This window comes from Trachypithecus francoisi, unplaced genomic scaffold, assembly GCF_009764315.1.
Source record: "Trachypithecus francoisi isolate TF-2019V2 unplaced genomic scaffold, Tfra_2.0 Lachesis_group10, whole genome shotgun sequence".
In the NCBI taxonomy this organism is placed as follows: Eukaryota; Metazoa; Chordata; class Mammalia; order Primates; family Cercopithecidae; genus Trachypithecus; species Trachypithecus francoisi.
This window is the reverse complement of record NW_022681455.1, coordinates 77,863,002-77,879,756: the sequence shown is the minus strand read 5'-3', so window position 1 is coordinate 77,879,756 and position 16,755 is coordinate 77,863,002. Positions and strand designations below refer to the sequence as shown.

Below are 16,755 nucleotides of genomic sequence, written 5' to 3'. Positions count from 1 at the left end.
GTGTCTATACTTAGACACCAAGGACTTTGTCACTTGAAAACCTCTCTTAGAAGGGACCACTTAGGGCCAGGCACGGTGACTAACACTTGTAATCCCAGCACTTTGGGAGGCCAAGGAGGGTAGATCACTTGAGACCAGTTCAAGACCAGCCTGGGTAACATGGCAAAACCGCATCTCTACTAAAAATACAAAAATTAGCCGGGGATGGTGGTGCATGCCTATAATCCCAGCTATTTGAGAGGCTGTACATGAGAGTTGCTTGAACCTGGGGGGCAGAGGTTGCCGTGAGCTGAAATCGTGCCACTGCACTCCAGCCTGGGCGAAATAGCAAGACTCTGTCTCAAAATAAATAAATAAATAAATAAGAAGAGACCACTTGGCACCTTGTGGCACCATGTAGAGTAGATGAAGGTGATCTGAGGAAGTTACCTTTTGTTTTAATTAACCTATTTGCTTCAGATATTCAGAAGGCCTCACAGCCAAGCAAGGGGGGAATGGTGTGACACATTCTAGATTCCCTTTCCCTTTCTCTTTCTAACCTTCAAAGTTACTGTCCCTGAAGTTCAGTACAGAATCCAGGTAGGAGATGCTCTTAGACACTCCTCCTGTTCTGACCTTGCTCCCCATCCACACTTCCTGCCTTATTCTCTTGCTACCAGCATCTTTAGGGAATGGTGTCCTGGCACTGAATCCCAGTCTCCTTCTGACTTGATTCCCAATATCTGCTGCCTTCAGAGTAGGTATCATGTATGATTAAGAGCCCAGGTTCTAAAGTCAAACCAAGTTCAAATTCTGCTTTGGCCATGACCTGGCTGTGAAACTCTGAGTAAGTTACCCAAGCCAAGTTTTAGGTTCCCTGTTAGATTTAAAAATAATAAAAATAATGGAAATAATAATACTCACATCATGGGTTATTAGGAAAATCCAGTAAGATCAGGCATGACAAGTGCTTAGCTCTCAGCCACTGTTCAGTCAACGTGTGCTTAAAAATAGCTGCTTTCAGACTCATGAGTCATGACTCATGGAAGCCTGTTTTTTTCTTTTCGGTATAAGTGTCCATCCTTCAGTCTGATCAGCTAACCTCATTATTTGTCTATTATTCTCTAATTTAATGGTTCTTTTATATTTTTGGCTTACTAAAAGCTGTTGAATCCTTTTACTTAGGAGACTAAAAGGGACTTTATTTTATTTTTCTATAGACCTCCTCTGTGGAAAAGGGAATTTAAAAATGTACATAGTGTAGATGACCGAATAGGAGCAGCTCCAGTCTACAGCTCCCAGCATGAGCGATGCAGAAGACGGGTGATTTCTACATTTCCAACTGAGGTACCATGTTCATCTCAATGGGGTTTGTCAGACAGTGGATGCAGGACAGTAGGTGCAGCCCACCAAGTGTGAGCCAAAGCAGGGCAAGGCATCACCACACCTGGGAAGTGCAAGGGGTCAGGGAATTCCTTTTCCTAGCCAAGGGAAGCTGTGACAGATGGCAACTGGAAAATTGGGTCACTCCCACCCTAATACTGAGACCCCAATGGTCTTAGCAAACAGCACACCAGGAGATTATATCCCGCACCTGGATCAGAGGGTCCAATATCCACAGAGCCTCACTCATTGCTAGCACAGCAGTCTGAGATCGAACTGCAAGATGGCAGCAAGGCTGGGGGAGGGGCACCCACCATTGTTGAGGCTTGAGTAGGTAAACAAAGCAGCCTGGAAGCTCCAATTGGGTGGAGCCCATCGCAGCTCAAGGAGGCCTGCCTGCCTCTGTAGCCTCCACCTCTGGGGGCAGGGCATAGCCAAACAAAAGGCAGCAGAAACCTCTGCAGACTTAAATGTCCCTGTCTGACAGCTTTGAAGAGAGTAGTGGTTCTCCCAGCATGGAGTTTGAGATCTGAGAATGGACAGACTGACTCCTGAAGTGGGTCCCTAACCCCCGAGTAGCCTAACTGGTAGGCACCCCCTAGCATGGGCAGACTGACACCTCACATGGCCAGGTACCCCTTTGAGACGAAGCTTCTAGAGGAATGATCAGGCAGCAACATTTGATGTTCAGCAATATTCGCTGTTCTGCAGCCTCTGCTGCTGATACCCAGGCAAACAGGGTCTGGAGTGACCTCCAGCGAACTCCAACAGACCTGCAGCTGAGGGTCCTGACTGTTAGAAGGAAAACTAACAAACAGAAAGGACATCCACACCAAAACCCCATCTGTACATCACCATCATCAAAGATCAAAGGTAGATAAAACCACAAAGATGGGGAAAAACAGAGCAGAAAAGCTGAAAATTCTAAAAATCAGAGTGCCTCTCCCCCTTCAAAGGAACACAGCTCCTCACCAGCAATGGAACAGAGAGGGATGGAGAATGGCTTTGACAAGTTGAGAGAAAAAGGCTTCAGACGATCAAACTTCTCTCAGCTAAAGGAGGACGTTCGAACCCATTGCAAAGAAGCTAAAAAGTTGAAAAAATATTAGACGAATGGCTAACTAGAATAACCAGTGTAGAGAAGTCCTTAATTGACCTGATAGAGCTGAAAACTATGGCAAGAGAACTACATGACAAATGCACAAGCTTCGGTAGCCGATTCGATCAACTGGAAGAAAGGGTATCAGTGATTGAAAATCAAATGAATGAAATGAAGTGAGAAGAAAAGTTTAGAGAAAAAAGATTAAAAAGAAATGAACAAAGCCTCCAAGAAATATGGGACTATGTGAAAAGACCAAATCTATGTTTGTTTGGTGTACCCAAAAGTGACGGGGAGAATGGAACCAAGTTGGAAAACACTCTGCAAGATATTATCCAGGAGAACTTCCCCAACCTAGCAAGGCAGGCCAACATTCAAATTCAGGAAATTTAGAGAATGCCACAAAGATACTCCTCGAGAAGAGAAACCTCGAGGCACATAATTGTCAGATTCACCAAAGTTGAAATGAAGGAAAATATGTTAAGGGCAACCAGAGAGAAAGGTCAGGTTTCAGGGAAGCCCATCAGACTAACAGCAGATCTCTTGGCGGAAACTCTACAAGCCAGAAGAGAGTGGGGGCCAATATTCAACATTCTTAAAGAAAATAATTTTCAACCCAAAATTTCATATCAGCCAAACTAAGTGAAGGAGAAATAAAATCCTTTACTGACAAGCAAATGCTGAGAGATTTTGTCACCACCAAGTCTGCCCTGCAAGAACTCCTGAAGGAAGCACTAAACATGGAAAGGAACAACCGGTACCAGCCACTGCAAAAACATGCCAAATTATAAAGACCATCGATGCTAGGAAGAAACTGCATCAACTAACGAGCAAAATAACCAGCTAACATCATAATGACAGAATCAAATTCACACATAACAATATTAACCTTAAATGTAAATGGGCTAAATGCTACAATTAAAAGACACAGACTGGCAAATTGGATAGAGTCAAGACCCATCATTGTGCTGTATTCAGGAGACCCATCTCACGTGCAGAGACATACATAGGCTCAAAATAAAGGGATGGAGGCAAATCTACCAAACAAATGGAAAACAAAAAAAGGCAGGGGTTGCAATCCTGGTCTCTGATAAAACAGACTTTAAACCAACAAAGATGAAAAGAGACAAAGAAGGCCATTACATAATGGTATTGGGATCTATTAAACAAGAAGAGCTAACTATCCTAAATATATATGCACCCAATACAGGAGCAACCAGATTCATAAAGCAAGTCCTTAGAGATGCACAAAGAGACTTAGATGCCCGCACAATAATAATGGGAGACTTTAACACCCCACTGTCAACATTAGATCAATGAGACAGAAAGTTAACAAGGATATCCAGGAAGTGAACTCAGCTCTGCACCAAGAGGACCTAATAGACATCTAGAGAACTCTCCACCCCAAATCAACAGAATATACATTCTTCTGAGCACCACATCTCACTTATTCCAAAATTGACCACATAATTGGAAGTAAAGCACTCCTCAGCAAATGTAAAAGAACAGAAATTATACCAAACTGTCTCTCAGACCACAGTGCAGTCAAACCAGAACTCAGGATTAAGAAACTCACTCAAAACCACTCAACTACATGGAAACTGAACAACCTGAATGACTACTGGGTAAATAACGAAATGAAGGCAGAAATAAAGATGTTCTTTGAAACCAATGAGAACAAAGACACAACATACCAGAATCTCTGGGACACATTTAAAGCAGTGTGTAGAGGGAAATTTATACCACTAAATGCCCACAAGAGAAAACAGGAACGATCTAAAATTGACACCCTAACATCACAATTAAAAGAACTAGAGAAGTAAGAGCAAACACATTCAAAGCTAGCAGAAGGTGACAAATAACTAAGCTCAGAGCAGAACTGAAGGAGATAGAGACACAAAAAACCCTTCAAAAAATCAGTGAATCCAGGGGCTGGTTTTTTGAAAAGATTAACAAAATTGATATACTGCTAGCAAGACTAATAAAGAAGAAAAGAGAGAAGAATCAAATAGACGCAATAAAAAATTATAAAGGGGATATCACCACTGATCCCACAGAAATACAAACTACCATCAGAGAATACTATAAACACCTCTACACATATAAACTAGAAAATCTAGAAGAAATGGATAAATTCCTGGACACATACACGCTCCCAAGACTAAACCAGGAAGAAGTTGAATTCCTGAATAGACCAATAGCAGGCTCTGAAATTGAGGCAATAATTAATAGCCTACCAACCAAAAAAAGTCCAGGACCAGACAGATTCATAGCCGAATTCTACCAGAGATACAAGGAGGAGCTGGTACCATTCCTTCTGAAACTATTCCAATCAATAGAAAAAGAGAGAATCTTCCCTAATTCATTTTATGAACCCAGCATAATCCTGATACCAAAGCCTGGCAGAGACACAACAAAAAAAGAGAATTTTAGACCAATATCCCTGATGAACATCAATGCAAAAATCCTCAATAAAATACTGGCAAACCGAATCCAGCAGCACATCAAAAAGCTTATCCACCATAATCAAGTGGGCTTCATCCTGGGATGCAAGGCTGGTTCAATATACACAAATCAATAAATGTAATCCAGCATATAAACAGAACCAAAGACAAAAACCACATGATTATCTCAATACATGCAGAAAAGGCCTTTGACAAAATTCAACTGTTCTTCATGCTAAAAACTCTCAATAAATTCGGTATTGATGGAACATATCTCAAAATAATAAGAGCTATTTATGACAAACCCACAGCCAATATCATATTGAATGGGCAAAAACTGGAAGCATTGCCTTTGTAAACTGGCACAAGACAGGGATGCCCTCTTTCATCACTCCTATTCAACATAGTGTTGGAAGTTCTGGTCAGGGCAATCAGGCAGGAGAAAGAAATACAGGGTATTCAGTTAGCAAAAGAGGAAGTCAAACTGTCTCTGTTTGCAGATGACATGATTGTATATTTAGAAAATCCCAATGTCTCATCCCAAAATCTCCTTAAGCTGATAATCAACTTCAGCAAAGTCTCAGGATACAAAATCAATGTGCAAAAATCACAAGCATTCTTATACACTAATAACAGACAAATAGCTAAATCATAAGTGAACTCACATTCACAATTGCTTCAGAGAGAATAAAATACCTAGGAATTCAACTTACAAGGGATGTGAAGGACCTCTTCAAGGAGAACCACAAACCACTGCTCAACGAAATAAAAGAGGACACAAACAAATGGAAGAATATTCCATGCTCATGGATAGGAAGAATCAATATCATGAAAATGGCCATACTGTCCAAGGTAATTTATAGATTCAATGCCATCTGCATCAAGCTACCAATGACTTTCTTTACAGAATTGGAAAAAAATACTTTAAAGTTCATATGGAATCAAAAAAGAGCCCGCGTTGCCAAGACAATCCTAAGAAAATAGAACAAAGCTGGAGGCATCACGCTACCTGACTTCAAACTATATTACAAGGCTACAGTAACCAAAACAGCATGGTACTGGTACCAAAACAGAGATATAGACCAATGGAACAGAACAGAGCCCTCAGTAATAATACCACACATTTACAACCATCCAATCTTTGACGAACCTGACAAAAACAAGAAATGAGGAAAGGATTCCCTATTTAATAAACAGTGCTTGGAAAACTGGCTAGTCATATGTAGAAAGCTGAAACTGAATCCCTTCCTTACACCTTATACAAAAAGTAATTCAAGATGGTTTTAAAGACTTAAATGTTAGTCCTAAAACCATAAAAACCCTAGAAGAAAACCTAGGCAATACCATTCAGGACATAGGCATAGGCAAGGACTTCATGTCTAAAACACCAAAAGCAATGGCAACAAAAGCCAAAATTGACAATTGTATCTAATTAAACTAAAGAGCTTCTGCACAGCAAAAGAAACTACCAGCAGAGTGAACAGACAACCTACAGAATGGGAGAAAATTTTTGTAATCTACTTATCTGACAAAGGGCCAATATCCAGAATCTACAAAAAACTCAAACAAATTTACAAGAAAAAAACAACCCCATCAAAAAGTGGACAAAGGATATGAACAGACACTTCTCAAAAGAAGACATTTGTGCAGCCAACAGGCAAATGAAGAAATGCTCATCATCACTGGCCGTCAGAGAAATGCAAATCAAAACCACAATGAGATAACATCTCACACCAATTAGAATGGCGATCATTAAAAAGTCAGGGAACAACAGGTGCTGGCGAGGATATGGAGAGATAGGAACACTTTTACACTGTTGGTGGGACTGTAAACTTGTTCAACCATTGTGGAAGACTGTGGCGATTCCTCAAGGATCTAGAACTAGAAATACCATTTGACCCAGCCATCCCATTACTAGGTATATACCCAAAGGATTATAAATCATGCTGCTATAAAGACACATGCACAAGTATGTTTATTGTGGCACTATTCACAATAGCAAAGACTTGGAACCAACCCAAATGTCCATCAATGATAGACTGGATTAAGAAAATGTGGCACATATACACCATGGAATACTATGCAGCCATAAAAAAGGATGAGTTCATGTCATTTGTAGGGACATGGATAAAACTGGAAACCATCATTTCTCAGCAAACTATTGCAAGGACAAAAAACCAAACACCGTATGTTCTCACTCTTAGGTGGGAATTGAACAATGAGAGCACTTGGACACAGGGTGGGGAACATCACACACCAGGGTCTGTTGTGGGGTGCAGGGGAGGGCAGGGATAGCATTAGGAGATATACCTAATGTAAATGATGAGTTAATGGGTGCAACACACCAACATGGCACATGTATGCATATGTAATAAACCTGTACATTGTGCACATGTACCCTAGAACTTAAAGTAAAATAAAAATAAATAAATAAAAATATATATAGTGTAAAGTAAAATAACATAAAATGCATAAGACTTGCATGCTTTACCTTTGCCAACTGGTTTCTGCCTCACATTTGATTGAATGACATCCCACTTTGCACTAGCTTTGTAGCCTCACTGGCAGCACTTGTCACACTTGTGTCACACTCTGTGTGAGAAACTCACCCAGCAGCCTCATCTCCCAGGCTGGAACCCAATTTTAAACCCATGTGAACTTGAGTCTGTCCCTAGAGGAGTCACATTTGGCCTGGCCTTTGTACCTACTCAGCCCTGCTGGGTGTCCTATACTGATCCCCATCACCTCTAATTAATTTCATCCCACCAGTGCCTGGTTCCAAGTTTTGACAGATATGTTTCTCTATGGCAAACTTGGCATTTTGAGGGCCTATGTTCTTAAGGGCAAAAGTCAATGAATCTCTTTCCCTCTAATTTTCTCCTTCAATTTTATACTCTATACATACAAGTCTTTCTTCTTAAACTTTTCCTGGTGTTTTGTGGGTACTTCCTGCCCACTCCTTTGAGATTTGGTTGAAAAATCTATGTTCCAAAGTAATTGTTTTGAAGCAGGAGATATAAAAAAAAAACAAGTTTTCGGCCGGGCGCGGTGGCTCAAGCCTGTGTAATCCCAGCACTTTGGGAGGCCGAGGCGGGCGGATCACAAGGTCAGGAGATCGAGACCATCCTGGCTAACACGGTGAAACCCTGTCTCTACTAAAAAATACAAAAAACTAGCCAGGCGAGGTGGCGGGCGCCTGTAGTCCCAGCTACTCAGGAGGCTGAGGCAGGAAAATGGCGTGAACCCGGGAGGCGGAGCTTGCAGTGAGCTGAGATCTGGCCAGTGCACTCCACTCCAGCTTGGGTGACAGAGCGAGACTCCGTCTCAAAAAAAAAAAAAACAAAAAAACAAGTTTTCTTGGAGGCTGACTCACTCCAAGACCAGCAATAGGCAGGGCTCTGGAAGGGCTTTGATAACACTATCTGCAGAGCCAGGGCCCTCAAGGGATGGGTTCCAGAGCCTCTCCCTCCCATCCCAGAGCAGGGATGAGAAAAACAAGTTTTTCTTCTCTTTCAGCTTCCCCCTTCCCCCTTATCATTCTCATAATTATTTTGCAAAGTTTTATAAGTTCCTGTTTTTCCCTTCTGTACAGCACAGCAAAGTCACAAGATATGCTTGAGTTGCAAAACCTGTCACTGTTTAACAAACTGCCTTTGTTCTGTTTCTGTAAGCTTGCTTGCCCACCCTGCAGGTTTCACATCATGAAGTTGACCAACCTCCTTTCAAATGCATGTATAAAAGTGAAGCCCTGTCTTTGTTTGGGGCTCAGCCTTTGGATGTTAATCCTCTGGGCTGGTGCTCACCTAATAAAATCCTCCTGTCCCACCCATTGGTCTCTCCTGTCCCTTAATTCCTGCAACAGTTTTATTATTTAGTTTACTTATTTGAGCACTTCTAGATCATCTGCCTGCTTCTTACTTTCACTTTAGTCAATGCTCCAAAGACTGAATCACCAATGGTGGCATCTCAGTTTAATAAGTTAGAGAAAGATAATTCCATTTACTACTCAAATCATACTATGGACTGCATATTCCACCAATGCAGAACACTAGTCTTGAGTAAAACACTAGTGTAAGAAATATAAATTTCAGGATAGGTGTAGTGTACATTGAAGAGTCTAGCTGGGCATGATGGCTCACGCCTGTAATCCTAGCACTTTGGGCTGCCAAGGCTGGTGGATCACTTGAGCTCAGGAGTTCCAGACTAGCCTGGGCAACATGGTGAAGCCCCATCTTTACAAAAAGTACAAAAGTTAGGTGTGGCAGTGCACACCTGTGGTCCCAGCTACTTGGGGGGCTGAGGTGGGAGGATCATTTGAGCCCAGGAGGTCAAGGTTGCAGTAAACCATGATCTCACTACTGTACTCCAGCCTGGGGGAACAAAATTAGACCATGTCTTGAAAAAATATATAAATAGATAAATAAATAAACAAAGAGTCTAGGGTAACTGGAGTTCATAGGTTCTTTAGTACAAATGAGGCCTCAATAAGAATTATCTACATGAATACTCAGGTTGAATAATTTATATTTAAACGAAAAATTGAAGGGAAGCCACATCCTCAGTGAGAGTATAGCATTCAATGTATAGATGAACAAAGACAAATTGATTAAGAATATATTTTAGGGGTCACACCATCCTGAGTTTAAATACTAAGTCCACCACATTGTAGTTCTGTGACCTTGGGCAAGTTAATTGTTCTAATCCTCGTGTTCCTCATCAGTAAAATGAGAATAGCCACAGTATATATCTTAAAGGTTATTGTGAGTATTGAATAAAATATTGATGTCAGTCACACATACAAATATTCAATAAGTGTTCACTGCTGCTGTTTTGTTGTAGCTGTTGCTAATTGGAAGGTTTGATAGAGATAATTTTTAGCAAAAAAGACTTGAGGTTGAGACTCAGGGTTTTTGTGTTGGTCAGTTTGCTTTGATGTGTTTCTAGCCACTTCTTGCTGGTTCTCAGTACCCCAGAGATACCCTATTATATCTAAACATGTTAATATGAAAAGATGTGGCCAGGCGCAGTGGCTCACACCTGTAATCCCAGCACTTTGGGAGGCTGAGGCAGACAGATCACTTGAGGTCAGGAGTTTGAGACCAACCTGGCCAACATGGTGAAATCCCATCGCTACTAAAAATACAAAAGTCAGCCAGGTGTGGTTGTGGGCACTTGTAACCCCAGCTACTCAGAAGGCTGAAGCAGAAGAATCGTTTGAACCCACAAGGCGGAGGTTGCAATGAGCCATAATCGCACCATTGCACTCTAGCCTGGCCGACAAGAGCGAAACTCCATCTCCAAAAAAAAGAAAAAAGAAAAGATTTTCAAAGTGAAGTATGTGTAATATGAACTAACTTATGTTTTAAAGGGGAATATCTATATATCTATGTACACATATATATACACAGATGTATATATGTGTGTGTTACATTTTCATCCTATATATATATCAAAATGATGGTTAGTAAGACCTACTATTTTTCCACATTTCCCAACTAAAGCCCAAAGATAGGAATGAAGAGACACTAAACCTCTGATTTTTGCATTCTAAAGAGAATCGTCAACAAGGACTAAGTGAAGCACCTCTCTCCAGGTTTGCGAAAAGGTAGCTCAACTGGCCCCACTACCTCCGGCCAATTTCCCAGACTCACCATCCTGCTTCTCAGCTTACATTAGAAGTCGGGGAAAAGGGAAAATGGTATTTTTTCACCCCCTTTGCTGTCAGGGATACCAAGGGAATCCCTGTGAAGGTGAGAGGTGGTTCTAAGAAGAGACTGGCATCACATTCCTTGGTTGATATCCCCTTCTGCCTGACTGAGTGAGAAACTGAGCCAGAAAGAGAAGTAGAAATGAATGGCAAGGCAGAGACAGTAGAGCAGGGTTGGAGGACACCAGAGGAGAGGCCTGAAGCATAAGATAGAGTGTTGCAAGTATATGTGCATGTCTGGTACATCAAATGGATCTTCAGAAGGTGCCTGGCCTTGACCAGGTGGACCCAACAGACAGAGGGTGAAAGTCACACCCAGCATAGTAAGCCCTCTTACTCTAATCTTGTTTCCCTACCCTCAACAATGGAGGATCCAGAGTTTAAAAGAAGGAGAAGGGAAAGGTGTCAGTGATAAATAAGGCCACATGTCTCTATTCCAGGTGTCAGAGCCAGAGGAGAAGAGTGGACAACCAAACTGCCCACCACACATCCCCAGAAGTACAGGTCAAGCCTATGCTGGGGAAAGGCAAACAGGTACAACATGGATTGAGTTTGAGATTTAAATTTTTGAGTGGACCGACTTTTAAAAACTGAAAGTGATTGTGAAATTGTGGAATCATTCCAAAAGGTCATTACATTAAGGGATAAAAAAAGGGAGAAAACAAAAGTTGGGGGAAAAAGTGTTAAGACTTGCTTGGAAAACTCGTTACATATATCTATCCCACTTACTCCCTTGAGACTACTCTTCTTTTTATATCAATCTGTATCTTTTATTATATTTTAACCATATGCATGTATTATTTTCATATGTTAATATAGTGTTATTTCTTGATGTAGTTGCTTACCAAAGTATTTCTCTCTTCTCCTGGGTCCTCAGATAGGCTAATTTCTCAGGTTCCTGGAAGTGAGAGTGAGGCTATTGAAATGTGGGCAGAAATGATACATGCTACTTCTAGGCCTAAATTCATGAGATCCTTCACAAATGCATCTCTTTTCCCCCAAACACCTCTCTCTCTTGTTTCTTGTCAGCTATCTGATTTCAGAGGATCCAACCAGGACTCAGGCTTAGGGGAGAGGGGAGCCTCTGAATATAAACGAGTCTACTACTTAAAGTGACAGCCACCTAGGAAAGCCCATTAACCAAAAAATTCTGCATCAGACTTAAGCCTCTGAGCTTTAGATTTGTTTATTTCTGCAGCCTAGCCTAGCACACCTTGACTAATACACTGGGAATCCAGAGTTTGTTCAGAGTGCCTTCACTATTCTTGTTACAACTTTATAAGATTATAAACACTGTGCTTGAGACAAATTAAGACAGCAAGAGGCCTCATAAGGTAGTAGAGACAATATGAGTTTTGGAGTCAGATTTTTTTTTTTTTTTGAAATAGAGTCTTACTCTGTTGCCCAGGCTGGAGTGCAGTGGTGCAATCTTGGCTCACTGCAACCTCTGTCTCCCAGGTTCAAGCAATTCTTCTAACATCAGCCACCCAAGTAGCTGGGACTACAGGCTTACATCGCCATGTCTGGCTAATTTTTTTATTTTTAGAATCAGGGTTTCACCATGTTGGCCAGGCTGGTCTCAAAATCCGTCTGCCTGAGTCTCCCAAAGTGCTGGGATTACAGGCGTGAGCCACCGTGCCCAGTTGGTGTCAGATTTTAATAGAAAGTCTAGATCTGTTATTTTCTTGGTAGAATCAGTGGAAAGTCCTGAACCAGTGGCCAACCTTCTGTATTTCTGCTAGAACACCATGAAGAACCTCTTCCCCTTTTCCTTACAACATGTATATGAAACAGAATTCAAGGTCTTCTGTCTGTATGTAACTCACAAAATAGTTGACAGTTCTATAAAGCTTTGTCCTTTTTCCTGTTTCTTGTTTCCCTGTAGAACTATTTTTTAAAATGTTTTTCTTTTTAAAGGATTTTTTGATTGTTGTTTAAAGTATTTGAAAAAAATATTCATAACTTCAAGCTATTTTACATTTAAGAAAAGATGTAGTCAAACTTGGCTGATGATAGATAGAAGCCCAGGAGAAATTGGGAAAATATTCCAGGTGCCTTTTTTCCCCCATTTTGACTAAATTATGCCAATTCCATGAAACACTCCTCATCCTCCCCCTGCCAAGTGATACTAGAGCCAGTGGGGCTCTGAGAAGCCCTGCCATTCTTCTTCTGCTTAGCTGTACCAGAGCTGGTCTATGTGGGAGCCAGGGTCTCTTGGGAAGAAAAGGAATGGAAAGATGGGGTTTCATTACACATCAGTTATGTCACCTTGGATTCTCCATTCCTCTTCCCTTGGGGGTTTTACAAGAAGGCAAAAATCACATTTAAGGGATATATTGACATGTTCATTGTCAAAATCTTTGCTCCAGCCAAACTGATTCTAGGTATAGTCATTCTATACCTAGATTCTAGGTGAAAGTCACACCCAGCATAGTAAGCCCTCTTACTCTAATCTTGTTTCCTTACCCTCAACAATGGAGGATCCAAAGTTTAAAAGAAGGAGAAGGGAAAGGTGTCAGTGATAAATAAGGCCACGTGTCTCTATTCCAGGTGTCAGAGCCAGAGGAGAAGAGTGGACAACCAAACTGCCCACCACACGTCCCCAGAAGTATAGGTCAAGCCTATGCTGGGGAGAGGCAAACAGGTACAACATACATTGAGTTTGAGATTTAAATTTTTGAGGGAACCAACTTTTAAAAACTGAAAGTGATTGTGAAATTGTGGAATCATTCCAAAAGGCCATTACATTAAGGGATATAAAAGGGAGAAAACAAAAGTTGGGAAACAACTTTTGGAAACAAACTTGTTTGTTGGAAACAAACAAGTTGACATTGAAACAAAAGGACATTAACCTTCTGTCAGAGTCACTTTCAAGCTATGACTTATTTCAAGGTTGTTTGTTCTCTACTAGACTTCGTTTCCTCATATTTTAAAAATTGGATATATAGTACTACTTAGCTTACAGAGCTGCTGTGAGAAATAAACGATATGAGCTATCTAAAACACTTGGCATACAGAAAACATTCCGAAAGTGGTCATTCTCTTCTACTCGGCCGGGTATGGTAGCCCAGGCCTGTAATCTCAGCACTTTGGGAGGCCAAGGCCAGAGTATCACTTGAGCCCAGGGATTCAAGACCAGCCTGGACAACATAGTGAGACTCTGTCGCTCAAAAAAAAATTCACTTCTACTCCATGTAAAGAATGGTCCCAACCCTAGTTGCTGTTCCTTGCCATTGTTTTTCTTGTGGTTGTCTCATGATAAAACAAAACAGTTGAGGAAAATGATGTTAGAAGACTCTCAAAAGCCTGGTCTTGGCTGGGAACTACATTTATTTATTAGAGTTTTTCTTAAGACAGTTGAGTATAAGAATTATTCCAATCACTTATGTCAGAATCCTTCTTACATAAAGCCTCAGTGGCACTAGGTTACTCTCTAGGATTAAAACTGGGTAGGGGTTGAAGGAGATTAGATTTAAGTGGAGTGCTAGAGAAGAAAACCTGATCTATTTCCAGAGAAAATGGAGATCCTTATGAAATAATAGATATAGATAACAAGTATCAATAGCTGCATTAGGTGAAAAGCTTCTGGAAACATAATGAATGGATCAGGTGATGCCTTAACATCACAAAAGGAGAGCCAACACATTATGATTCTCCAGATGTGATGCAATAGAATTCTGCAAAAATATTTATGCAATCTTTTTGCTATAAATGGTTCTATCCTCTAGATTTAACTATTAGTTTATAGAAACTACAGGGGACAGAAAAATATGTTAAAGTCAACCACATTGAATTAACAAAATCAACACTGAATTTGGGAAACTTTAGAGGACAATGCCCTGTGTTCTACAATGAATTACAAAGAAAAAGAAGAGAGAGATGGAATGTATAGATTAAAAACTTAAGACACATATCAATAAAATGCAATGTGTTGCCCTTGTTTGTACACTGAGTTGAAAAAAAAAAAGTGTAAAACAAAATTGAATCTGGAAAAGGCTGGCTGGGTGGGGTAGCTCATACCTGTAATCCCAGCACTTTGGGAGCCGAGGCGGGCAGATCACTTAAGGTCAGGAGTTTGAGACCAGCCCATGGTCTCTACTAAAAATACAAAAATTAGCTGGGCATGGTGGCACATGCCTCTAATCCCAGCTACTTGAGAGGCTAAGGCACAGAAATTGCTTAAACCCGGGAGACGGAGGTTGCAGTGAGCCAAGATTGCACCACTGCACTCCAGCCTGTGTGACAGAGTGAGACTGTCAAAAAAAAAAAAAAAAAAAAAAAAGAGTGAATCTGGAAGCACATGAAATTTTAAAAATTATATTAATAGAGGATTAGTATGGCTTTTTCAGGTGTTAAATGGTATTGTGGTTAGGTTTTAAGAGTCCTTATCTTTTAGAAATACACAAGGATTTTCCACAATAAGGAGGAAAAAGAGAGAGAGACTGAGAGAAGAGATACAGATATAGAGACAGAGAATAAAGAAGTAAAAACTGCAGATATAGACAACTATTTCTGAGAAATTTTGCTGTAAAACGGAGACAAGGAATGAAGAGGTGGAGGGAGACAAATGGCCCAAGAAATTTTATTTTCACATGGGAAATATTACCATGTATTTGTGGCTGACTTTGTTTCTCTATTACAAGTCTTATTCAAAAAAGACATGAAAAGAGAAGGAAGGAAGGAAGGAAGGAAGAAAGAAAGGAGGGAGGGAGGGAGGGAGGAGGGAGGGAGGGAGGGAAGGAGGGAAGGAAGGAAGGAAAAGAAAAGAAAGAGAAAGAAAGACAGAAAGAAGGAGAGAACGAAAGAGAGAAAGAAAGAAGGAGGAAAGGAAGGAAGGAAAAAGGAAGAAAGGAAGAAGAAAGAGAAAGAAAGAGAAAGGAAGGAAGGAAAGAAGGAAGGGAGAAAAAGAAAGAATTTGATGATGCAAGAGAGAGGAAGGATAACTGAGGGAGTAATATCCTGGAGTAAGGGAGAGGGAATGGTGTCAAGGCCACAGTGGAAAGGGTGGCCCAAGCTAGGACCTTGGACAATTTTTCCATGGTCATTGGGAGGAATGCAGAAAGTATGGGCAGAGTTGTAGGAGTACTGGTTGGTTATCTGATTGGGGGAATAAGGATATTGTCTTCTGGTTTTTCTCACTTATAAATCTCAGTGAAATAAGAAAGGAGAAGGAAAGGTACCGGTTTAAAGAAATGGGGGAAGGAGTGAAATGGTTATCTCCAACTGTAGAAATGTAGTGGGGCTGTCAGCCAGGCACGGTGGCTCACGCCTGTAATCCCAGCACTTTGGGAGGCTGAGGCAGGCGGATCATTAGGTCAGGAGATCGAGACCATCTTGGCTAACACACGGTGAAACCCCGTCTCTACTAAAAATACAAAACAATTAGCCAGGTGTGGTGGCAGGCACCTGTAGTCCCAGCTACTCAGGAGGCTAAGCCAGGAGAATGGTGTAAACCGGGGAGGTGGAGCTTGCAGTGAGCCGAGATTGGGCCACTGCACTCCAGCCTGGGCGACAGAGCGAGAGTCCATCTCAAAAATAAAATAAAATAAAATAAAATAAAATAAAATAAAATAAAATAAAATAAAATAAAAAGGCTGGGTTCAGGGAGCTTCTGGGTAGATGAACATGAGGAAGTTCTGGGAGGGTAGAACATCTGGCGAGGACATGGAAGCTCTGTGCCCCTTCTCCCACACCTCACCCTATGCATCTCTTTAATCTGGCTGTTTATCTGTATCCTTTGTAATATCCTTTATAATAAATGGGTTGATATAAGTGTTTCCCTTTGTTCTATAAGTAGTTCTTATAGGCCTACTTATTGGCAAATTATTTGATTTGCCTACAAATTAATTGAACTCAAGGAGAGGGGTTAGAAGTACAGATTACAACCTCAAATCTTATGGCACTTGAAGTGGGGGGGGGGACAGTCTTGCCTGGGACTTGTAAATCAAAAATAAAGTTCTAAGCCCCCAGACTGACTGAATTGACTCTCCTTTTGACCAAGAGGACCCAAGAAAATCTGAAAAATTAGTCAGGCCATGATGGAAAGCCAGCAGGGGCAGCTATGGGGGTGCAGGGGACAGACATGCCTCATTATACACTCTTCCCTTTTGGAGTTCAAGCACAACCGACCAACATTAACATTA

At 41.1% G+C, this 16,755-nt stretch overlaps 1 protein-coding gene across 5 annotated transcripts in view; it reads left to right on the top strand.

Moving 5' to 3' along the window:
* Positions 1-13,167: 13,167 nt before the first annotated feature.
* The window catches only part of ACSM3 (acyl-CoA synthetase medium chain family member 3), a 50,462-nt gene continuing 46,874 nt past the window's right edge, over positions 13,168-16,755 (top strand). For all 5 annotated transcript variants that reach the window (XR_004438842.1, XR_004438841.1, XM_033217815.1 and 2 more), the window contains exon 1: positions 13,168-13,256. The gene's annotated coding sequence lies outside the window, so the exon portion shown is untranslated. The remainder of the gene's footprint in view (positions 13,257-16,755) is intronic.